General features: G+C 43.8%; 1 pseudogene; it reads right to left on the reverse strand.

Moving 5' to 3' along the window:
• Positions 1 to 6,326: 6,326 nt before the first annotated feature.
• LOC137777752 (hypoxanthine-guanine phosphoribosyltransferase-like) lies at positions 6,327 to 7,085 on the reverse strand (annotated as a pseudogene).
• Positions 7,086 to 24,400: the final 17,315 nt, after the last annotated feature.

Below are 24,400 nucleotides of genomic sequence, written 5' to 3' on the forward strand. Positions count from 1 at the left end.
TGGGCATATATCCGGAAAAGATGAAAACTCTAATTCAGAAAGATACATGCACCTCAATATTCATAGGAGCACTATTTACAGTAGCCAAGACATGGAAGTAACCTAAATGTACATTGACAGATGAATGGATAAAGAAGATGTGGTATATTTATATGTACATATATATATATGTATACACACACACATATATATATATACACATTGGAATACTAGCCATAAAAAAGAATGAAATAATGCCATTTGCAGCAACATGGATGGACCTAGAGATTATCACACTAAGCGAAGTCAGACAAAGACAAATATCATATGATATCGTTTACATGTGGAATCTAAAATTATGATATAAATGAACTTATTTACAAAACAAAATTTCTATGTCCGTTATTTTCACAGACCTAGAAAACGAACTGACAGTTACCAAAGGGGAAAGGTAGAGGAGGGATAAATTAGCAGTTTGGGATTAACAGACTCATACTACTATAAAAGAGACAAACAACAAGGACCTAGTATATAGTACAAGAAACTATGTTCAATATCTTGTAATAACCTATAATGGAAAAGAATCTGCAAAAGAATATATATCTCTTTGCTGTATACTTGAAACTAATACACATTGTAAATCAACTGTACTTCAATAAAATTTTTTTAATGAAATCAATTTATCCTTGGATTCAAAAAATAAAATAAAAAGAAATGAGCCATCAAGCCATGAAAGGACAGGGAGGAAACTTAAACGTGTATCACTAAGTGAAAGAAGCCAATCTGAAAAGGCTACATACTGTATGGTTCCAACTCTATGATATTCTGGAAAAGACGAAACTATGGACACAGTAAAAAGATCAGTGGTTGCCAGCGGTTATGGGGGAGGAAGGGATGAATAGGTGAAGCACAGGATTTTTAGGGCAGTGTGATACAGTAATAGTGGATACATGTCATTACACATTTGTCAAAACCCATAAAATGTACGACAACAGGAGCGCACACTAATGTGAACGATGGACTTAGAGTGATAACGATGTGTCGAGTAAGCTCATCGATTCTAACAAATGCACCACTCTGGTGGGGTGTGTTGAGAGTGGAACAGGCTGGGGGCGCCCTCTAGAGGCAGGGAGTATGTGAGAACTCTCCATACTTTCTGCTCAATTTTGCTGTAAACCTAAAACTGCTCTAAAAAATAATCTATTTTAAAAGAAGGGGAGGGACTTCCCTGGTGGCACACTGGTTAAGAACCCATCTGCCAATGCAGGGGACACGGGTTCGAGCCCTGGTCCAGGAAGATACCAAATGCCGTGGAGCAACTAAGCCCGTGGGCCATAACTACTGAGCCTGTGCTCTAGAGCCCGTGCCACAACTACTGAACCCCACGCACTCTAGGGCCCACATGCCACAACTACTGAGCCCGCTTGCTGCAACTACTGAAACCCATGTGCCTAGAGCCCATGCTCTGCAACAAGAGAAGCAACAGCAATGAGAAGCCCAAACACTGCAACGAAGAGTAGCCCCCGCCCGCCGCAACTAGAGAAAGCCTATGTGCAGCAACAAAGACCCAATGCAGCCAAAAATAAATAAAATTTTTTTTAAAAAAGAAGAAGAAGGGGAGAAAATCCAAGGCAAGAAGCTTTAGCTAACTACTGCGTTGGGACAGCAGAGTGGGGAAGAAAAGCAAAATATAAAGATGAAATCTGTTCCAGAGTTTGGTGGGGAAAAAATGTGTGTCAATGGACCAGACCTGCCGCCACCGTTCCCTTCCACCCCCGCCCCCCGCCCTGCACCGTCTCCCTGTAGGAAACTCTTCTTAATTGATTGAGAGGGACTGAGCCAATATGGACCACCTGGATGAGTGTGTGGCAGGACCACAGAAAGCAGGCGCTGAGGTCAGGCCATAAGCAGACAGCCTGTGCAAGAAGACCTGGGCAATGCAGGTCTCCTGAAAACCCCCAAATGCCTGCCAAGGAAAATGAATTGACATTTACAATATGCTGCGTCCAGAAGCATGAATACCAGATTTCAACTGTTCCCATCAAGGAAGACCTTTCTGACACCTGTAGCAAGCTACAATTTGGGGGTAGGGTGGGTAGAATGAAGAAGAGAGAAAGGAGGGGAACGAGATAAAAGCCAAGCCCTCCCCCCAGCATCTCATACTGGGGAAGGGGAGAAACTCAAATCTGATGGGCATTTTCCCTTTTGTGATTTTTTGACTCGATTTTTTGATTATATTAATAGGATTAGAAAAGCTATTACACCTGCCTGAGGTTCCATCCAGGGTGAAAAAGAACAAGAAACGAAAGCAAGTTTGAAGTGGAATCATAAAGTTACTGTCTAACTAGTCCTGCTCATTCAGTAAACCACTTACTGAAGGCTAGTTAACTTTTAGGAGTCCCCAGAGCTCTAGAGACCACAGACCCAACATGGGGCAAGAATCACAGCTTCTTTCATCCACCTGCGCCCCCAGGCTTTCTTCTCAGGCTCATCCAAAACTTGGCTGCGTAAACAACAAGGACCTACTGTATAGTGCAGGGAACTATATTCAGTATCTTGTAATAATCTATAACGAAAAGAACCTGAAATATATATATATATATATATGTATAACTGAATCACCTTGCTGTACACCTGAAACTAACACAACATTGTGAATCAATGAAAAAAAAGAATATATGACAACTGTAAAAAAAATAAAATAAAATAAAATACATATGGTTTTGATGTGATTCACCATGCTGAATATACTGATTATATAAATTATTGTTGACTATTTTCCTTCCCATAAAAAAGTCTATATTATTACTTCTAATGGAACCCTAGTATTCTATTGGATTATATAGCTATAACAATTTATGTAACCAATTCTTTATTAGTAAACAATTAGGATGCTTTCAGTTCCTCATCACTATAAACAACCTCACAATGAATATCTTTCAGTAATATCTCTGTGTTGTATCCATGATTATTTCCTTAGGATAAATTCCTATAAGCATAATTGCTGGACCAAAACATGTATTTTTTTTAAAAAATAGATTTTGTGATAAGTTTTGACAATTATGCTCTAGAAAGGTTTGTATATAATAGAACAAATCATTTCTCCTGGACCCTCATCAACAGTGGGAGTAATTCTTTTTTTCTTTTGTACCAATATTATAGTCAATTTTTATACTGCATTTTCTTGATAGCTAGTGAGATTACTGAAGACTTCACATGTTTTCTCTGACATGTGTTATTGTCCTTTGTGGATGGAGTTTATTATTATGATTGTCTTCATTTGTAAGCATGATTGAAATATTAAGCATATTAAACCATTGTCATATGCTAAGAAAACACACAAAAAGACTTAGCTACGATGGAGAGCCGCCAGTTACGGCCATGAACAGAGAAAGGACAAGAGGTGAAAATGGGTGCAGCCTCAGCCTTTGTGTGGAAAGGATGTCATGGAACATGCAGAAGAGAATCCCCAGAATTGAAACTGTCCCCTTCACCACACTGGTTAGGAGTTAGCACTAGTTAACTAGATACTAGTTAGCACTAGTTAACTAGTCAGCAAAGAGGACTGAAGAACTGAGACAATGACAACAGCATAACCGTGGCACATATTTTATAATTCATTCATCCATATTTCCCACTGCTCCTGCCCAGGGACCCCTCCCCCAGAAGTGGGAGGATGTAAAATGAGAGCTGACCTTTCACTTCCATGCATAATGCATAAATAACCTGTATAATAATCATTTAGTCCTTGACCTCATGGATCCTGCTTGGCCATTGGAGTCAAGTTCCCAGTGCCCAGAGTAAGTAAAACCCAGCAAGTGTCCAGTTCTGTCTTAATGGGACTTTTTTGTGCTGCATGTACTACTCAAACCTGTGCCCAAACTCACAAAAAAGAACGGGACCCCCAAAAACCCAAAATCCCGTGACAATATCTCCAATACCACAACAGGACATTCGTCCTCCACGAACTAAAATCATTAAGCCAAGAAATTATAAAATCCCAACATATGTCCACGTGCTAACGAATCGTTAACACCGTTCACTTTATACACCAAGGATGTGGATGGTTCCCTCCAACTTGCTTTTTCAACCTTAACTACAGGTTTCTTTTTCCAAATAATTCCACTTTGCTCTTTTCAGAAAGTAAATGAGATAACTGCTCTCACCTGCAATCGTTTGCTTTTAGTTTCTTTTCCCATCTTGCTAAGGTTACAAACTTCTTTCCCCCCACTAAGCTCTCCAGCTGGCCTTTTAGCTGGGTCAGTCTCCCTAATAGAACCTTAAACTTTCATTTGCCTCCTGCTGCTCTCTAGAGATGTCCCTGCAGCTGCTGCTTTGATCTAGAACACTTAGAATGAGTGTCTTCCATCATATTTCTAATGGGAATATCCCCAGAGAAGTGGATGGTCTTGCTTCTCATTCATCCACTCAGGCATCCATTTGTCCATCCAGTGTAATTTATCAAGTGCCCTCTGTGTGCCAAGCTCCGTGCTGGATGCTGAGAACTCAGCCTTGAACAGAAGGGCCATGGTCCCTGCCCTGTAGGGGAGTGCAATTCTCTCTGGATAATTCTTGGCATCTTGCATGTAAGAAAAATAAAATACATCCCTGATTAAGCCTAAAGCAGCAACAAAAGAAAAATGTAGTTTGAAATGGTGTAATACATGACATTTTTCCAAACTACTTTTATTTAAAACATAGTACAGAGATATAGGTACATGTTTTCATTTCCTGCAAATAGATCTGTTTCTCACAATATATCTGACTCAACTACAGGAGAACTACATGCTCACACAGCCCTTGCCCAGAGCTCCCTTCCCTGGGCGGGGCGGAGGAGAAGGAGAGCTACGTGTCTAAGACCTATTGCAGTGGTCCTCACTCTCAGAGCATGTTTGTAAAGATGGAGCACCCTACCCCCAGAGATTCTGACGTAATTGGTATGGGTTGAGGCTCAGGCATCAGTATCTTTGTTAATTCTTGAGGTGAGTCACATGCAGCCAGGGTTGAAAACCACCTATCCAGTGGAAAAACATGAGTCCTGGGATGGCATCCTGGCTCTGCCACACCCCAGTTGGGTGGGTGATCTGGGGACCCCTCCATCGCCTACGCCAGTTCAAGTCAAGTGAGATAATGCTATGCGGGAACATCTTGCTTAGTGCCACATAACAAGAGTTGCCCAGGCTGAAATACTGTATGTTATCACTTATACGTGGAATCTAAAAAATGCAACAAACTAGGGAATATGACAAGAAAGAAGCAGACTCACAGATATAGAGAACAAACTAGTGGTTACCAGTGGAAAGAGGAGAGAGGAAATATAGGGGTAGGAGATTAAGAGGGACAAACTATCAGGTATAAAATAAGCTACAAGGATATATTGTACATCTGGGGAATATAGACAATATTTTATAGTAACTATAAACGGAGTATAACCTTTAAATATTGTGAATCACTATATTGTATACCTGTAATTTATATGATATTGTACAGCAACTTACTTCAATAAAAACATGAAAGAAAGAAAGAAAGAAAGAAAGAAAGAAAGAAAGAAAGAAAGAAAGAAAGAAAAAAGAAAGAGAAAGAAAGAAAAAGAAAGAAAGAAAGAAGGAAAATAGACTTAAAAAAAAAAAAGAGTTGCCCAGTCTGGATGCTTGGGTTTTTTTGTTTGTTTGTTTTTTCTTTTAAAGAGACAGACTTTATTTTAAGGATTTTTACATTGAAGAATTCAAAAAGTGGTACATTTTTGGAACATACTGATCTGTATTTAAAAGGAACCATTGACAAAGATTCACCAGAAATAATCAGAACAAGCAGGAAAATACAGTTAATACTACTGAAGCCTACTAAAATAACTCCAGGACATATGGTTTATCCGACATAATGATACCTCTAAGTGCTGTCACTGATATGAAACTGACTGCTTCTTACTTTTCTAAACACATAGTGGTATAATTAACAATATTCAATCACTTCTGTTCTTTCCTGAATATATAAAAATGAAAATACCAACTAAAAAACTAATATATTCTTCTCTTTAAATGTTCCTTACAGATACAATTTCAATATTTTCATTCAACAGTGGTGTGGTTTAAGAGATTTTTCATTTACGAGTCAAACAACAATCCACCCAAAGGGAACTGAGCCTCTAGACTAGGCTCATAGAGCAAATAAAAGAGTTCTGGAATGCAGTAACTGACATTTCTAAAATACAAAGCAGATAAAATTCTTAGAAAGTACATGCAATAAGCTCTACTAAGCAGCTGGCCACAGACCTAGAACATTTGACAACTTTACTGGTGATTTCAATGGGGCTCCAGATGTTTCCAAACTCAACTTGAACTCTCATCTTAGGCTTTGTATTTTGCTTTTCCAGTTTCACTAATGACAAAAACAAGATTCAAATCCCTGAAGTGTTCATTATAGTCAAGAGCATATCCTACAACAAACTTGTCTGGAATTTCAAATCCAACAAAGTCAGCCTATATCCAACACTTCGAGGGGTCCTTTTCACCAGCAAGTTTGCAACCTTGACCATCTCTGGATTACACTGCTTGACCAAGGAAAGCAAGGTTTGCATTGTTTTGCCAGTGTCAATTATATCTTCAACCATCAAGACATCTTTTCCAGTGAAAGTTAAGAGATCATCTCCACCAATCACTTTTATGTAGCCTGTTGACTGGTCATTACAGTAGCTTTTCAGTCTGATAAAATCTACAGTCATAGGAATGGATCTATCACTATTTCTGTTCAGTGCTTTGATGTAATCCAGCAGGTCAGCAAAGAATTTATAGCCCCCCTTGAGCACACAGAGGGCCACGATGTGATGGCCTCCCATTTCCTTCATCACACCTCAAGCAAGCCATTCAGTCCTGTCCATAATTAGTCCATGAGGAATAAACACCTTTTCCAAATCCTCAGCATAATGATTAGGTATACAAAATGAATCTAGGTCATAACCTGGTTCATCATCACTAAGCTCAAATCCAAATAGTTTCTCTCATCTCACAGTAGGAAAAAAAATCACCAAAAAAAGCTAAGTGATTCCTTAAAAGCCCAAACTTCTAGAAGTCTGAGATTGTTATAATCAACCCATGAGGTGCCTTCATAGAGATGCTCTAAGGTTGTTTGCGTAGGACCGCGTATTGGTCATCTTGGTATGTCCAGTCCCAAGACACTGGGGCTGCGGGTCGCCACAACGGAGCTGGCTGGCATGCTGGAGTGTGGGCCGATTGTTGAATGAAAATGTCTGGCAGCATTGGTCCAGAGTCGAGTCTTCAACCAGAGATGGAAAAGAGAAGTGAGCCACCTTGTGGCCAAAAAACAAACCTCAAGATTCTGTAGCGTAAGTGCTCTACGGTTGCAAGTGTGTGCACGGGGCCTTGAGAAAAGTGGCCTACCGCCTGTTGGTCACACACATGGAACACAGAACACGTGCCCAGAAAATCAAAAACGCGCCCAGAACTTCTCACCAGAGTGCATCAGATGCCACCGCTGCGTGACTGAGACAGTAATGCACAGTCTCAGAGATATCAGAGGTTCTTCAAGGGACATCTCCGGAGTCTTCTCTGATGGCCAACCTTCCTTGATCCTGCCCCATTTTCCAAGTCTTCCCATTGAGTCGGAGAGCAAGGGGTTCCCTTCCCAGTAAGTTCTTTTTATGCTCAAATTATGCAGACATGGGCTTGTAATTCCAATCAAGAACCCTGAGTGACATATCCACCAAGCTAGCTCCTTTCCTATTGACTGGCACAGTTTTCCCAAAGTGTGTTGCATGGGACACTAGTCCAGAAATATGCTCTGCCCAAAAAGGGTTCCAAGATTAAATAAGTTTGGTAAATATTCCATGCTGTGTGCCTTTCTTAGAGATTCATGGTAACTGTGAGCATATTAAAGATTCTGAGACATCCTATGTTAAGAAAAGCTGTTTAGGGAATTCCCCGGTGGTCCAGTGGGTAGGACTCCGTGCTTTCACTGCTGAGGGCCTGAGTTTGATCCCTGGTCGGAGAACTAGGATCCCACAAGCCATGCAGCACAAAAAAAAATAGAAAAGCTGTTTAACATTGTTTATATCAGAGGTTTCCATTACTGCTTTTCTTTTATGCTTACACTTCTCACTCTGAGAAAGCCTGGCCTAAAGCCATGAAAGGAAGATTCAGAGAGACTGCAGTTTCCTCAGATTTCCAAGTCCTAGTTTGCTCTGAAGTCTGGCCACCTTCCCAGTTTACTCACACAAAGACTCATTAGCCCCTTCACAAGTGTCCATGCTAAGCAGAGAATACCAGCACCATTCTGTTGAATAATCTGCTCCTTCCCCATTAATTTCAGATGTTTCCTTTGTTTGACATTTATACAGTGGTTTATTCTGGCGTCTGTTAAGGGTCTCTCTATTTTGTTTCAGTCATCTTTGAATTCTGTCAATATTACCAAAGTAATAACTGCTTTACAAAATATCTTAAAATATGACAGGTCCCCTTTTTTAACCTTTTTATTAATTAAAATTTTCTGAGCCATCCTTAACTTGTTCTTTCAAATTAACTTTCGGCAAGTTACAAAAACAAAGTCCTATTAAGAGTGTAAGTAAAAAAAAAAAAAAAAAAAAAAATGTGGACTTCCCTGGTGGCACAGTGGTTAAGAATCCACCTGCCAATGAAGGGGACACAGGTTCGATCTCTGGTCGGGGAAGATCCCACATGCCGTGGGGCAGCTAAACCCGTGCGCCACCACTACTGAGCCTGCATTCTAGAACCCGTGAGCCAGAACTACTGAGCCTGCGTGCCACAGCTACTGAAGCCCGTGTGCCTAGAGCCCGTGTTCCACAACAAGAGAAGCCACTGCAATGAGAAGCCCGCACACCGCAACAAAGAGTAGCCCCCGCTCGCCACAACTAGAGAAAAGCCCGCGTGCAGCAACAAAGACTCAACGCAGCCAAAAATAAATAAATAAATACATAAAAGAGTGTAAGTAAAGCTCAATTTTAGTAAATCCAGTAATTTTAGTAAAGCTGTAAAATAATTTGGGAAGATTTGGTGTCCTTAAAAATAGTCTTCATACCTAGATGCACATGAAGTTTCTCTATTTCCTTTATATCTGTCAGTCAACATTTTTCAGTTTTAATGTAAGTCCCAACTTTTTTTTAAGAGAAGACAAAATTATTATTTGCGTATGACATTTTTTTTTACCTATGAAATATGAAAGAAGCATCTGGAAGACTTATCTACATTGATAAGAGAGTTCAATAATCATATGGACAAAAATAATCCACATGAGTAACTTTCCTTTATATTAAAAATATGGATATGCAGAGAAATTGAGAGGATTACAGATATATCTAGGAACAGAATTAACAGGACTGGTTAATGGGTTTGGCATAGATTGTGGCAGGATTAATAAAATTTTTCAGAATGTTCTGTGGCTTCCTTTTGCCCTACCATCACTCTCCAGTAGAATCATGTTGGATTATATAATCTCATTCAATTTTAGAGTCCAGATTGTTGCCTCCAGATAACATTTTTCAAAGTTCTTGGCATTCCTTGTCTCAGCACTGCTGGTGTGACTTTTGGCTACTTTTATTCATTTTGTTCTTTTCATTTCGGTTGGGTGGAAGTGGGTTTGGTTAGCTAGTTAGCTCCTAGAAAACCGTCTGTTAGGGTCTCTGTGACTATTTCTCTCTCACTCTTTTATGGTTGTTTGATGAAGTAGGAGGAAAAGATCATTTGCTGGAACTAAGAAAGAGTACCTGCTTGGAACTGCATACGGGGAACTGAAAGGCAGACTGAGTATTTACAATAGCATAGAGGAGAATGAAAGAGGAAATTCATCAAAGACAAGGAAATGGACAGGCAGCCCTGAGACCACATACTCGTAGTAGCCCTATGATCCAAAATGATCCTGTAAATTTCATATGCTCTCAGACCCTTTGAATAAGGAATTTAGCATGCATGGAGGTAGGCAAGGAAATACCAAAGGCTCTTTTCTGGACTAACTTAAAAACTTGCAAGTTATGCACTCAGAAAAAATATATATAGTATCAGTGTAAATATTGTTATCAGGGCATCAAACTATTGAGTGACAACCAATCAGAATTATGGACTTTTAAGGGTTAAAGGCTACACTTCACAGTACATAACAATCTCTGAAGTCCAGGCATCTTAAAAGACTCCTTTGTTATATGAAAACAGAGCAGGATTATACACTTTCAACAAGTCTTCCCACTGGCAGGAGAATAAAACTAATGCTCTTTGTGAATATTCTCGATACACCTCTTTATCAGAACTCACTTTAAATAGGTCTGCTTTCCTATAGTTTTACGGGAGGGAATATTTTCTCCTTAAGTTTACAAGATCTTTTTTATGAGCACCACGCTCAAGGTTAAACCTATTCTCAAGGTTAAGTTCACTAGTCCAGGAGAAAAAGAAAGTGCTGAGAAACCTCAATATGGGGGAAAAGAAGGGTAGAAGAGAATTTCAAGCAAATGGAATATGCAGTGATGTGCTCATAGATGTTTAACAACTGGTCCTCTGGTTCTAGAGGGGAACCCTTTTTTGTAACATTTGCTAATTACCGTTGTGTAAATATCCCTACATTAGCCAATTTCAAGTTACCGTCATGATGTCACTGAATGCAGAGTTGGGAAGATATGCACACAATAGGCTCTTGAGAACCAGTAAGGTCCAATGCCAGCACATCACTAAGGGACAAGTAGTATTTTCCAACTATGGCCCCAATCTATCCAATTATGTGGTTTTTTCCAAGCTTGCTCTCCAGGAAGGAGAGGAGGGGATTCCGATGTAGGTTTGGGACAGAATGTCAGGGGTACTGTCAAATGCCATCAGGGAGACTCAGAGTGGGGAAAAGATGCAAAGACTCAGTATAAAATGGAAGAAACAAGTCCCTGTTCCTCTCAGAGATCCTCTATTCCAAGAACTTATTTGTCCATTTGTACCAATTTCCACCAAGAAAGTGCTATTACTTGTTGTAAGTTCTCTCTGTAAATTCCAGAATGAACCGTTCCTCTTCCCTGGCCACAGGAGACCTGGCTGCCTCCACAACCATAACTGCCTGATGTGGGCAGGGTTCCCTTTCCTTGGTGTGACGTATGGTCACCTTCTCAGGAGACGGTGACTGACAGGGAAACCCCCTGGTTCCTGGGTACTTTCCCAGGGACAAGAACCCCATGTTTGGCCACCAGAGAGATGGGTGGGGGAACAGCTACATGCTACAAGGAATAAAAATCCTTTCCATGGGTGTGGCAACTCCAGGGGCCTGGGGACACTTGCCGGGTGTATGGGAAGAAATAAGCTGCATTATGGGATTTTAAAACATAAATCTGACCAAGTCTCTTGCTTCAAAGGGTTTCTCCCTTGATTCTCATTATCCTTAAAAGAAAATAAAAAATCTTTACCATCTTTAACAAAACCCTTCAAGATCTGGCACCTGTCTGTCTCTGCATTCTCATCTCTCACCATTCATTCCCCCTGGCCCTCTTTATGTTTGGAAATATGCCAAACCTGTTTCTTCCTCCGGCCTTTTGCACTTGCAATCGTATATATGTATACATATGTATGTATGTATGTATATATATTTTCTCCTTGCTGAACCATTTGAAAGTAAATTGCAGCTTTCTAGTATTATTTAATATTTCAGCATTTATCTCCTAAAAACAAGTACATTCTCTCCATAATCATAATATCATTGCCATACCCAAGGAATTTAACATAGCTGCAATATCTAAGCTGTACATAAATGTCCTCTTTAAAAGAAAGTCCCTTGTAGCTGGGGGGTTTCCCGACTCTAAGATCCAATTAAGGTTGGTACATTGTGTTTGACTGTCATGGCTCTGTAGTTTCCTGTAACCTACAACAGCCTCGCCACCTCCACCATCACTCACACACACCTCTTTTTATCTTTCATGCCATTGACATTGTAGGAAGTCCAGGCCACTTGCTTATAGAATGCCCCCAATTCTGGGTGTGTCAAGATTGTTTCCTCATGATTAGATTCAAGTTATGGTTTTCTTTTTTTTAAAAAAAAACTGTTAGTGCAACTTGACAGCCCCTCATGGGCAGGGCACTGAGTGGTGACTGAGCCAGGAACCCAGCATGTGTACACCAGCCATGGCCCAGCCTGGCCTCCAGGTGTCCCCTGGGCTCCACAGCCCTGAAGCTGCTCATGTCCTGAACCCTCCTGGCTGGAACCAAAGAATTTTCTGGGCCAATAAGTGTTCCAGAGCTCCTGGGGCCAAGTGTTTATTGTCTTCTGACAGTGATACCTGAGCCCTGGGGCAAACATGTCTTGATGGAAGACATAGAAACTAGGAAGCAACTCTATCCAGAAGCCCATGTTCTGGGAGCCCCTCACCAAGACCAAGGAGATGCCCCATTATTAAGCAGAGAGATGGTTTCCTGCCAGTGTTGGCCCTGGGTGTATCCTTAAGGTCTCCATTGTGGGACCACGAACCAGACGTATCACATATCTGTGATATCAACCACACCTAGCTGGTTACAGAGGATGATGCCTTTTCTGTGTGAGCCTGGGAACAGGGGCTGGGCCCAAATCCACTGAGATGGCCTGGGATCTCGTAATGGTGACTTTAGCCATCCAGGAATTTGCCTTGGCCTAGTTCAAAACTCAAGTGGTTGAATGAAGTCTTCTACTGCTGGCCAAGACAGAGTAACAGAGATCATGTTTACTCTCCCGCCTGGTGGAGGGGGGGAGGGGCGGAGAACATTCAGGAAACAATGGTCTTTAAAACACTGGACATCAGGCAATGAAGGATGTGATCTGTGAGATGAAGGAAACAAGTGAAGTGAGCCCTAAGATTGCCCCAGTTTACTCTCTTGAGAGTTTCCACAGCACAGGGAGGAAGAACAGGCAGAGCCAGGCAGACTCCTTGGGTTGAAGAGACAGAGCTGAGAGTTCGGGGAGACTGAGGAAGCCAGAGTACATAGGACAGAGCACCCAAGAGAAGAGAGCTGCTCAGATACAGAGCTCCTGAGACCTGAAGAGGGCCCCCTGCAGCCTCCAGAAGAGTACTAATCATGCATGTGTGTGAGAGAAGCACATGAGGCTAGGGAGAAGACCACGCAAAAGAATTAGAAGGAATAGAGCAGGCGTTCACACAAAGCCTGGAATAGTGCCTGTTTCCATCAGCCAGACTGAAAAACTGTAATTCACGGGGCACGGGGTAGAGTTCTAAGGAAGGCATTGTCTCAGCTGTAGAGGATACCTAGCCCTAGACTGGGCACTTCTCTGGACCTGCCTCACAATCCATAAGAGCTAAATCTGAAAGGACCTGTTACCCGATAACCTTACTGCGCCTCCAGAATAAAGTAAAGAAGACTCACAAATATGCAAAAATATCCAGTGTCCGAAAAGGAAAAATTCATAATGTCCAGAAGCTAATCAAAAATTACAGGTGTGCCCGGTCAGAATGGCCATCATCAAAAAAATCTAGAAACAATAAATGCTGGAGAGGGTGTGGAGGAAAGGGAACACTCTTGCACTGTTGGAGGGAATGTAAATTGATACAGCCACTATGGAGAACAGTATGGAGGTTCCTTAAAAAACTACAAATAGAACTACCATACGACCCAGCAATCCCACTACTGGGCATATACCCTGAGAAAACCATAGTTCAAAAAGAGTCATGTACCAAAATGTTCATTGCAGCTCTATTTACAATAGCCAGGACATGGAAGCAACCTAAATGTCCATCGACAGATGAATGGATAAAGAAGATGTGGCACATATATACAATGGAATATTATTCAGCCATAAAGAGAAATGAAATGGAGGTATTTGTAATGAGGTGGATGGAGTTAGAGTCTGTCATACAGAGTGAAGTAAGTCAGAAAGAGAAAAACAAATATAGTATGCTAACACATATATACGGAATCTAAGGAAAAAAAAAAAAAAGGCCATGAAGAACCTAGTGGCAAGACGGGAATAAAGACACAGACCTACTAGAGAATGGGCTTGAGGATATGGGGAGGGGGTGGGGTGAGATGTGACAGGGTGAGAGAGTGTCATGGACATATATACACTACCAAATGTAAAATAGATAGCTAGTGGGAAGCAGCCGCATAGCACAGGGAGATCAGCTCGGTGCTCTGTGACCACCTAGAGGGGTGGGATGGGGAGGGTGGGAGGGAGGGAGATGCAAGAGGGAAGATATATGGGAACATATGTATATGTATAACTGATTCACTTTTTTATAAAGCAGAAACTAATACACCATTGTAAAGCAATTATACTCCAATAAAGATGTTAAAAAAAAGAAAAAAAAAATTACCAGGTGTGCAGAGAGGAAGAAAAACCAGATCCATAATGAGGAGAATAATCAGCCCCCTGAAATCAACCCAGAGTTGATACAGCCCTTAGAATTAGCAGAGAAAGACATTAAAATAGACATATAACTGTATTCCATATGTTTAAAAAATGAAGTAGAGGGAATTACCTGGTGGTCCAGTGGTTAGGACACTGCGCTTCCACTGCAGGGGGCCCACCCGGGTTAGATCCCTCGTCAGGGAACTAAGATCCCACAAGCCACATAGCATGGCCAAAAGAAAAAAGAAAAAAAGAAGTAGAGGCATGGAAGTTTTTTAAAAAGACCCAAATCAAACTTCTAGAGATGAAAACGCTAATGTCTAAGATTTAAAAAAAAAAAAAAAAAAGACATGGGATGGGATTAACAAAAGATTGGACATTGCAGAAGAAAAGATTAGTAAACCTGAAGGCATAGCAATGGAATTGCAAATGAAGTACAGAGAGAAAAAAGACTTTAAGAAATGGAGGGGGCTTCCCTGGTGGCGCAGTGATTGAGAATCTGCCTGCCAATGCAGGGGACGCAGGTTTGAGCCCTGGTCTGGGAAGATCCCACATGCCGCGGAGAGGCTGGGCCTGTGAGCCACAATTGCTGAGCCTGCGCGTCTGGAGCCTGTGCTCCGCAACAAGAGAGGCCGCGACAGTGAGAGGCCCGCGCACCATGATGAAGAGTGGCCCCCGCTCGCCACAACTAGAGAAAGCCCTCACACAGAAACGAAGACCCAACACAGCCATGAATAGATAAATAAATAATAAATAAAAATTTTAAAAAAAGAAAGAAATGGAAAGAGCGTCAGTAGCTATCGGACTTTAAGCAACCAATTGGATTTCCTGAGGAGAGAGGGGACAGAAAATTTTTTGAAGAAAAATAGCTGAGACCTTTCCAAACTTAAAGAAAACTATAACCTGCAGATCCAAGTTCAACAAACCCCAAGCATAAGAAACATGAAGAAATCTACATGAAGAAAGGCACATCAGAGTCAAATTGCTCAAATTAACATGGTCAGTATTATCAAGGGTTTTTAATAGATCTCAGCCAAGCTAGAAAGTGAAGATCCTTCCAAGATGCCTGTCAGGACTGCAGAGGAAGCCTTGGGGAGAAGTGAAAGAGATGATAGCATCCATGGAGACGCACCAGCCAGGCCACCACCAGGCAGCAGTGGCGGGAAGTGCCACACTATTCCGTGTGGCCAGCCCAGCCCCTGGCGTGGCCAAGGCCCTCACCACTACTGCCACCACACGACAGTCTGACATGTGCCCTACCCCCGCTTCCAGCCCTGTGCCCCAGGTGTACTTTGTCATGAAAGTCACCTTTCAGTCCCATGTACTGTTTAGGGTGTGTCCTGTTTTGCATCTAGAGCCTACCACAAATTGTTACATGGCCTCATCCATCCAAAACAACCTCTCTAAGCTGGACCCACTTAGCCCCCTTTCCAGTAAGGAAACTGGAGAAAAGAGTCACAGTGGTTTGCCCAGGATAACAGACAATATGTGACAGAGCAAGAGTTCAAACCCAGCCTGAGTCTGAAATCAACGATTTTCCTGGCAAAGACAGTTGGTGAAGCATAATAACGGCTTCGACTACAAGCTGCATGAGGTCAAGGATCTTCACCTGTTTCGCTTTCTGTCACATCTCAAGTGCTTAGAACAATATAAGCCATTCCAGTAAATATGTTAAATGAATAATCAGCTCTGAAGTCAGACAGCTTTTGTTCAGATGTTGGCTCCACTATTTCCCAGCTTTATGACCTCAGAGCAAATCACCTCAGCCAGACAGGGTTAATAATCAATAGTACCTACCTCCATGACTTGTCAAGCTTCACTGTGGAGAGTCATAAAAATGACTAGCAGTGTCTACCACAGTAGACATTCCATAAATGTGTTAAAAATTAAAATAAGTAGATAAAGGAACCTAGTGAAGGCTCCCCGCTACCTATCTTGGCTTTTATTCTTGTGGCAGATGTTTTATCCTTTGCAGTTCTCTGCTTTCCTAAATTTAGAGGCTATCTGAGCCCCATCTTTCCTGTGAGGCCACCAAAAGAGAAGCTGACAGTGGAGAAGGAAGGCCTGGGGAAGGGGTACAGACACCGTTGACAGCTCCTGCCCGTCTCGTATTTACCTACCAGCCAAAGGAGGCAGTTTGGGAGAATGACTGATGTCAAAGAGCAGGGAATGAGGGGAGGGAGGGAGACAGTGAGTGCAGACGGACATCCACGTCCTTCATACACTGCTGAGGCCATCCAGGGCCACGGCCACCACAGACCAACTGCCTGGTTAAGGAGGTGAAAGAGGGCGGGCCTCTGCTCTGGGGTACCAGGCACCTCAAAGGCCTCCCCTGATCCCTGTCACCCCTCACTGCCAACAGCTCAGTGAAGGTGGGGATCTGGATTGGCACCCGGAAAGGAAGAGGCCAAAAGGGGGTTCCCATTCTTAAGCAAAGGGAGTGTGTTAGTCTGAGTCCTCCGAGAAGTAGATGTCAGGACAGAATGAAACATGCAATAAATTTATTAGGGGAAATGCCTGTGGGGGAAACCTGGAGGGGCTAGAAGAGGCTGGGGAGCCGTCAGACCCCAGTGAGGTAGAGAAGAGAGGAGGCTGGGTGGAATCATCCCAGGATGCTCGTCATCCAAGGAGTTTTTGGCAAGGCCAGTGGGGAGTACTGGAGCCAGTGACCCATCAAAGGAGTCTTACATCCCCCAGGCATCCCCTTGGTATCCTGCCTTAGTGTCCCCACTGCACTCTGCCTCTGACTGGGAGAACACTGTCAGAAGTGTGGCCTCAACACCCAGGAGGTGATGGATTTCAGAGCCCAGCAGCTGAGGACCTCCATCAATTACACTCCCTGGAAGTGGAGATCTGACAGGCGCATTTTCATGCTCGCCATGGGGCGGGTCTAGCAGAGTGGAGGTTAAGGACAAGAAAGGGGTAAAAGGGTTCTTGCAGAAACCTTCAAGGGCGTGAAATTTCTCTGAAGGTTGCTATGAGCTTCTCACCAAGCTGGTGACTCAAATTTTTCTGCCGAATCAGGACACCTCCTCCTCTTTCGTGGAGGCCTCATTTGTTCCAGATTCATGCTGCAGACAAAATGAGAAAGAGAAAGAAGAAAGAAGATGATCGTTCCAGAAAGGACCTATGGGTCATCTCATCTAGCCCTCTGCCAGTGGGGGCCCCTGCAGGCCGGGGCCAGCAGAGTGTTGCTGTGGCTATGCTGGGGGCAGGACGGACCCAGATGTAGGGAGTATATATCCCCCAGGAGAGCACAGTCACTTGACTATAGAGCTCAGATCAGACGGTTCCCACCCACCCCCAACTGGGGCTCTACACTCTGGATGGGGAGAAGAATCGACCTCTCAAGGAAACCTACACAAGACCCTTTCCTCCAAATTCAGCCCCAGCTGCTGCCGGGTCTTTCTTGAGGTCAGCAGTATCTCCCTGCTCACAATCTTCCCCTTTCTCAGCACCCCTTCCTTCCTCTTCCTCCACATCCCCAGATGAAGCCAGCAGGAGAATGGCAGCTGCTAAGATGCTTAAGCACAAGGCCCAGATCTTCCCCAGTGGACTTCCCCAGAGCTGCAGGGGAGCAGACAGCTGCCAAAGCAGAGAAGGGCTGAGGAAGAAAAGCTGTGTCCCAAGGCACCCCAGGGGAGGACCATGCCTTGGGAGTGCTTTGAGGAAGGAGTGGGGAGACCTGACCAGACTCCCCCTCCAGAGTGTGGTTCCCTCCTTGTCTGCTGAGCCCTGGACTGGCCTGCTCTGAGGAGTCCCCCATCCTAGTTCCCATCCCAAGATTAGAAAAACCAGCAGGATGATTTGCCTGGGGCTCCGCACTCTCTGAAAGGGCTGGGTGGGGTGCCCGCAGGACTAGGAGGTAAGGCGCTCACCAGGGTACCCAGCAGCCATTGCCAGCTGGGTCTGCTCCATCCAGCAGGCACAGCCCCTGCCCCCTGCCCCCCCAGTCAGCGGTACCAGGGCGATGCACATGTCGAATGTTGCATCTCCATTGAGCACGTTCTCCATTGAGAACGTCACCAGAGTCCCCAGGCCCTACTCACCGAGCACCTAGTCCTTCTTCCAGTGAAACAGGATGGAGCAAGGGCAAAGGCCAGAGGCAAGGGCAGACAGGTGATGCTGTCTTCTGGAGCATCTGACAGGACACAGTCACCTTGGGAGGCACTGAGGGCAGAGAGCAGAGAATGAGAGAGAAGATATCTGACCACAACTCACCTGGGTTCTCCATGCTCCTCTTCTCCTCACTCACAAACCACCCCCTCAAACCTGTGCCCAGAAGCCAGGCCAGGAGACCACACCTGTAGGGAGGGGCTCTGGATTCACAGGCATTGCTAAGTCTCCATGTCCATCACCTTTGGAGAAGACCTAAATCCGTTTCTAAAACTTAAATCGGACCATGGCACTCCCCTGCTTAAAATTCTTCCATAACTTTCCATCCCTCATTAGGCAAAGTCTACAAAAAGTAGACTCAAGAACCCCAAATGACCTGGCAGCTGAGGGCCACCTCTCAGCAGCCTCTGAACCCGGTGCTGTATTAGTGCTTTTGTGGTGATGAACACTTTCATCAAAACCACCAATAAATGCTTACTTTATGCTCCTCATGCTCCATTTTGAAAGGCAGGGAACACGTAGTGCATTTAGAAGGATGTACAGCAGATGTTGGTGCAGATGTCAGAAACACAGGACAGGGCTGGAGCTGCAATCTTGGTTTCCTCGTGCTGTGTATCTTTGGGCAAGTTACCTAGCCTCCCTGTGCCTCAGTTCCCTTCCATATAATGGGAGCTAAGATAGCATCTACCTCACAGGATTGCTCTGAGAGTTAATGAGTTAATACACGTTTTGAGAAAGTCTGGCACTTGGTAAGCAAGTGTTGGGTATTATTAAGTACCTGAGACACACAGACTTGACTTCCCAGGCTGTATTTGATTGCATCTAGCCCTAAACTTGTCCCTAAGCTGTGATCCACTGCCTCTGCCCACACAACTACAAACCCCATTTCCACCAGGTTTTTTTGTTTTTGGTTTTTGGTTTTTGGTCATACTCTGGAAAGGAAGCCTTTAGCTCTGCTTTTGTAGGACACAGACATCCACAAGCTTGATCTTTCCCCCTCCTTAATTCACACTCAGGCTCACATATTGGTCCGTCCATCTCTTGTGTTTCTTTCACACGTCTGGTCATTAAACAAGGATCATGTCACTGTAGAGTTCACTTCTCATTAGTCAACAGGAAGAACATGGAATCCTGCTCCTGAGGGCCCTGCCACTGCTATTCCCTTTGTGTTATTACAATTACACGGATGCGCTCGCCTCCAGTGACCCATAGATGGCACTATTACCTTTGGCTGGGCACAGCAGGACTGTGCTGCTTAGAGTAATATTTTTACTATGGGTGTGAATCTGGTCCTCCTTGCAATTCTGTAGGACAGAGTGATAGATATGAAGGAATCCTGGCTTTCCAGGGATTCCAGACCCCCTCAATAAATGTGGCAAGTAATACTAGTAATCCTATCCCTACCCCTTCCTCCCTAGGCCAGTAAATGGATAAAGACTTCAGTAAATGGATAAAGTTGCCAGATTCTTTGAACAGAGAGACAGGTGCTGGCTTCATGGAAGACAGACAGCTGCGGGCCTTATCCCCACGGAGCAGACACAGAGGATCAGTCGTGGTCTTTGGGACCTAGACAGAGTGGAGGTGGCCCCTTTCCCACAAACTGTTGCATACACCAAGCCCTGACAAGTTAGGTCCTGAGAGTCTAGAACCTCTAGAAACACCAGAGTCCCCTGTTGTGAGGAGGCCCCCCCAAAACAGGAGTCAGGCGGCAGTGGGACTGCACACATCCTTGCTCCACCAAAGTTGTTCTTACCAAGGTCATGGTGAAATGACCATTTTGTTTTTGTTATGGTCTGAATGTTTACGTCCCCCAAAATTCATATGTTGAAATCCTAACCCCAGTGTTACGGTATTAGCAGGTGGGGGCTTTGGGAGGTAATTGGATCACGAGGGTGGAGCCCTCATTAATGGGATTAGTGCCCTTATTAGAAGAAACATGAGAGATGATTTCCCTCTCCACCATGTGAGGGTACAAAGAAACAACAGTTGTCTGTAAACCAGGAAGAGGGCCTTTGCAGAACCAGACTGTGCTGGTACCCTGGTCTCAGCCTCCCAAACTTCAAAACTGTGAGAAATAAATGTTTGCTGTTTAAGCTGCCCAGTCTGTGGTTTTCTGTTATAGATGCCTGAACTAAGACACTTTCCAAATTCAATAGGCACTTTCCTCTCTTTGTCTTTTTTTACCTCTTTGCAGCATTCTATCCAACCCCCACCCCCTTCAAACTCCCTGTGCCCTTGGATTTTGTGGTCCCACATGCTCCTGGTTTTCTCCTATTTCCCTGGCTGCTCCTACTCAGAAACCTTCCTGAGTTCCTTTTCTTCTACCTTTCCCCTAGTGTCGGTCTTCCTTGTAGGTCTAATCTTGATGCTCTTCCCTGCTCTCCACACAAATTCTCCCTGGGTAACCTTCCTTCCCTCCTCACTCCCCGATTCTCTCTCAACCTAAATCAGTCAGCCAGACTCCCCTTCACTTGCTTATCACACAGACTCTTCAAAGGCAGTAAAACCTGAACCAGACCTCAACATCTGTCCACCACAGTTCCTATGCCCTCCCCGGCCCCCAGGTCTGCCCCTGTCTGTGTGTCCCCAAGTCACCTAAACGAGAAACCTGAGTATCACCCTTGACTCCTAGGGCTCCTAGTTTCCTAGGGCTGCTGGAAAAAAGTACCACAAACTGGCTGGCCTAACTTAGAACAACAGAATCTTTTTCCCTCACAGTTCTGGAGCCCAGAAGTCTGAAATCAAGGTGTTGGCAGGGCCACTCCTTCCAAAGGCTATGGGGGAGGATCCTTCCTTACCTCTTCCAGCTTCTTGTGGCTCCATGTGGTCCTCAGCTCGTGGCAATATCACTTCAGTCTCTGCCTCTGTCTTCTCATGGCCTTCTTCTCTGAGTCTCTGTGTGTTGTCTTCTCTTATAGAAAGACTCTCCTTGGGTTTAGGGCCCACCCTAAATCCAGGATGATCTTGTCTTGATCCTTGACTTAATTACATCTCAAAGACGCTGTTTCCAAAGAAGGTCACACGCTGAGGTTCTGGGTGGTCATGAATTTGGTGGGGACATTATTCAACTCACTAAAACTCCTTCACTTCCCTCGACAATCTAACAATTCTACCTGCCTCACACAATGGATCCACTCACTTCTCTTCATCCACATGGTCAGGCCACCACTTCTTGGATCATGGCACCTGGTCCAGGTCTCCAGGCCTCCAGCCCTGCCTTCTATCCACTCCCTACACAGCAGCCAGAACAGGTCAAATCCTGCTCCTTACCTCACAACCTAAAATACACACACACACACACACACACACACACTACACAGTCCCTGGGAGAAAGCTCAAGCTCCTTAGCCAGGACCCCACTCCCTCTGTAAACTGCTTTTGCCTTCCTCTCTGCCTTAGCCTCTAACAACTAACTGTCCACCTGCTCTGTACCTCTCTTCCTCAGGCTCCAAGCTTAACTAGACCAAAAACGCTCACGCTGCCCATGCCCAGGTCTCTGCAGATGATGTTCCCTGTGGCTGAAATGCCTCTTAGCCTTCCCAGACTAACCTCATTGCCCGCCTTCACCACCTCACTGACTCCTCCAAGTCTCAGGTTGGATGCGAATTCCTCTCTTAGATATTCCTGATCCTAGTCACGGCAGATTCCCCTTGGGGCTCTCCCAGCTCCCCAGGCCACCCCCAGCACAGCCCTGGTCCTACTGTACCATGTGTGTTTCCTCAGGCCCTGGGTCATGTTCACCATGCGGCCTCTGCACCTGGCTCAGAGCTGGATGCAACAACAAATAACACATTGTGAGTGCCCAGCCTATGTCAGGGGCTGTCCTCAGCATTTTACTTGCTTTAACTCATTTACTCTTCATAACAGCCCTGTGAAGTGGTTAGTATTATTCCCATTTTTTTAGATGTGGAAACTGAGGTGCAGAGAAAGGAGGTAACTTATTCAAAGTAACAAAGCTAGGGACTTCCCTGGTGGTCCAGCGGTTAAGACTTCACCTTCCAATGCAGGGAGTGTGAGTTCTATCCCTGGTCGGGGAGCTGAGATCCCACATGCCATGGGGCCAAAAAACCAAAACATAAAACAGAAGCAATAGGCTTCCCTGGTGGTGCAGTGGTTGAGAATCTGCCTGCCAATGCAGGGGACACGGGTTCGAGCCCTGGTCTGGGAAGATCCCACATGCCGCGGAGCCAACTAGGCCCATGAGCCGCAATTTACTGAGCCTGTGCGTCTGGAGCCTGTGCTCCGCAACAAGAGAGGCCACGACAGTGAGAGGCCCGCGCACCGCGATGAAGAGTGGCCCCCACTTGCCGCAACTAGAGAAAGCCCTCGCACAGAAACGAAGACCCAACACGGCCATAAATAAATAAATAAATAAACCCAAAAGTTTAAAAAAAAAAAAAAAAGAAGCAATACTGTAACAAATTCAATAAAGACTTTAAAAATGGTCCACATCAGGGCTTCCCAGGGCAGTGGTTAAGAATCCGCCTGCCAATGCAGGGGACACAGGTTCGAGCCCTGGTCCAGGAAGATTCCACATGCCACGGAGCAACTAAGCCCGTGAGCCACAACTACGGAACCTGCTCTCTAGAGCCCGTGAGCCACAACTACTGAAGCCCGCGAGCTTAGAACCTGTGCTCTGCAACAAGATAAGCCACTGCAATGAGTAGCCCATGCACCACAAGTAAGAGTAGCCCCCGCTCACTGCAACTAGAGAAAGCCCATGCGCAGCAACGAAGACCCAATGCAGCCAAAAATAAATGTAAATAAAATAAATAAATTTTATTTATAATAAAATAATACATTTAATATTTTTAAAATAAATAATAATAAATATAAATAAATAATAATTTTAAATTAAATAAATAAATAATAAATTTAATGTTTTTATTTATTTATTTATTCTGTTAGGTCCTCATCAAAAAATCTTAAAAAAAAAAAAGCTATTAAGCAACAAATCCAGTATTCCAACACAGGCAGTCTCGCTCCAGAGTCTACTCTTAACCATTATGCTATAGTCAAATATTTATGGAAATAATTAATTAGTGACTTCATTAGTTAATTCGTTAGTTAATGTAAAATGGAGACACCAAGGTCCAGAAAAGTTAGCTAATTTTTTCCAAGGTCACCTAGGGAGGTCAGAAGTTTGACTTAAGCCCCCAGACTCCTAACCTGCCTGAGTTTTGACAAACCTACCAGAAGAGAGCGAGGGAACCAAGAGGTGCAGGGCTTCTGCAGGTGCAGGATGCCTAGGAGGGTGCCCAAGAAAAGAGGGTCACTCCTCCCTTGATACTCTGACCAGAAGTTCTTATTATAGTCAAGGCAGAAGTCCTCCACCACAAAAGAAAGTCACACAAACAGTAAGTGCCTTCTGGTGCAATGCAAGAGGAAGTACCCAGCACCACTCACAAGCTTCTATTGCCAAAAAAAAAAAAAAAAAAATCAAACCAGAACCTGGTCAGGCCTCCAAATCTAATAGCCAGGTTAAAGGAAGTACAGGGGATACAGCAACATGATGAAAGACACCAGAGGGACCAACAAAATCCAGAGTGGAAAATTCAGAAGACATGTGATCTAGTTCACACACACACACACACACACACACACACACACACAGAGGTAGGTGAACAGTTATAGATTTCAAAAGCCCTAAACATGTATCAAACAAACAGAATGTGTGGAGTTCATTTGGAAGCTGATTAAAGCAAGCTACCTATAGAAAGACACATATGAGATAACACAAAAGATGTGAACAACGACTTGATGAACAATGACTTGATGATGTTAAGAATTAGTACTAATTGTAGTTATAATTATTGTGGTTTTTCTAAAGAGTTCTTACTTCTTAGAGATACATACTGAAGTATTTACAGTAGAAATTATATAATATCTGGGATTTGCTTTAAAACAATTTGAGGAAAAACCATAGGGGTGTAGATCAAATAAGATTGGTCAATTGTTGACGCTGGATAATGGGTGCATG

The sequence above is a fragment of the Eschrichtius robustus genome, chromosome 15, assembly GCF_028021215.1.
Source record: "Eschrichtius robustus isolate mEscRob2 chromosome 15, mEscRob2.pri, whole genome shotgun sequence".
Lineage (NCBI taxonomy): Eukaryota > Metazoa > Chordata > Mammalia > Artiodactyla > Eschrichtiidae > Eschrichtius > Eschrichtius robustus.